Source organism: Psammomys obesus, unplaced genomic scaffold, assembly GCF_907164565.1.
Source record: "Psammomys obesus unplaced genomic scaffold, mPsaObe1.curated_primary_1811, whole genome shotgun sequence".
Taxonomy (NCBI): Eukaryota; Metazoa; Chordata; class Mammalia; order Rodentia; family Muridae; genus Psammomys; species Psammomys obesus.
In genome coordinates, this window is record NW_026585504.1 from 69,063,902 (window position 1) to 69,065,745 (window position 1,844).

Genomic DNA, 1,844 nt, shown 5'->3' on the forward strand with positions numbered 1-1,844 from the left:
CTTCTTCTTCTTCTTCTTCTTCTTCTTCTTCTTCTTCTTCTTCTTCTGTCCAACCTCTTTGCCTTTCAGGATGGGGATTGAGAGTTTTAGTCAGGGTCCCCTCTCTTGATTAGTTTCTTTAGATGTACAGTTTTAGTAGGTTTATCCTATATTATATGTCTATATGAGTGAATATATACCATGTGTGTCTTTCTGCTTCTGGGACAGCTCACTCAGGATGATCCTTTCTAGGTCCCACCATTTACCTGCAAATTTCATGATTTTCTTATTTTTCATTGCTGAGTAATACTCCATTGTGTAGATGTACCACAATTTCTGCATCCATTCTTCAGTTGAGGGGCATCTGGGCTGTTTCCAGCTTCTGGCTATTACAAGTCCCCTGACTTGAGACAAAAAGCCTGGTAGCTTAAAGCAAAGACCTTATGGACTTTTTCTTCTACCAATAGTCTCCCTGCTGGTGGACAGGCTAAACTAGTTCAAGGCCTGATCAGGACATGTTTCCACAACAGTTGTGATCCAGTCTTCCACCCTGTCTTTCTTCAAATTGACCAACCCTAAGTTAAAGGAGGAACTCTTCAGAGACTTTAAAATCCCAGGCCTGGAGAAGAGACTTTTTTTAGACAGGGTTTCTCAGTGTAGCCTTGGCTGTCCTGGACTTACTTTATAGACCAGGCTGGCCTCGAACTCACAGAGACTGCCTGCCTCTGCCTCCCTGAATGCTGGGATTACAGGCATGCACCACACACCAGCAAGATGAATTTTTTTACTTCCCCAGTTCTCTGCTTTGCAGAGGGTTTTCCCCTGCGTATCAGCGGCATGCTCCTGTTTCCTCACCCCAAGAAAACGCTTTTCTCCTACTGCTGGTTCTGTTTGCTCCTGTTTGCTGTGTGAGATTTTTCTCTGCTGCTACTTTCCTCTTAATTCTTTAACTGACAGAGAAAACCAATACCTTCAAGACCCCGGACTTTAACACTTCCTGCCTCTTCAATGAAGCCTCCATTTAAAAAACAAAAACAAAAACAAACAAACAAACAAAACCCCTGCAAGGGCAGGGTTCAGGAAGTTTCTTGGCCATGAAAACCTGAGGGCACCAGCCAGCAGTGTGCTCAGACAGGTGTGGAGCTCTGAGCACCTTCTCACATGCCTCCTCCCTGTGTATCTCTTCCTTCTGGCAGGATTGCAGAATTATGAACTGGTATTCTAGTAAACATAGTATTTTTCTGATTTCCGTGAGTGATTCCGGAAAAAGACAGAGGTCAGAATGAGAACCTCCAATTTTCAGGTATTTGCTCAAAAAGCAGAGTGGTAGACTGGATTTGCAAATGGCAGCTGAAGTGAGGGTGAACCCCATCAGAGGGACCTGTCTTGTGATGGTTAGTGTTTAGTGTGTGCCTGACAGGACCTCTAATTCCCAAGGAGGCACGCCTCCAGGCACACCTGTGAAGAAAGAGTTCACCTCTGGACACACTTGTGAAAGAGCCTCTTGTTTGGGTTAATTGAGGTGAAGAGATCCATGCTGTAGGACATTAGCACCATTTCCTGGGCATGGACCCTGGACCACATAAAAAGAAAAAGAAAAAGAAGAAATCTGCTTATGTACCAGCATTCACTGCTCTCTGCTTGCTGTTTGTGGCTATGACATGACCAGCTGCTTCAAGCTCTTGCCACCCTGACTCCTGCACTGTGAGGAGACTGAACCTTTGAACTGTGAGAAAAAGTACACTCTCTTTCCTCTAGATGGCTCACTGCTCCAATCAGTAGAAGCTATCCCTCTGCGCTGCAACATCTGGCTCAAAGAAAAAGATCTTTTCCCGCCTGCTTTTGAGCCCTACAGTAGAGCAGAG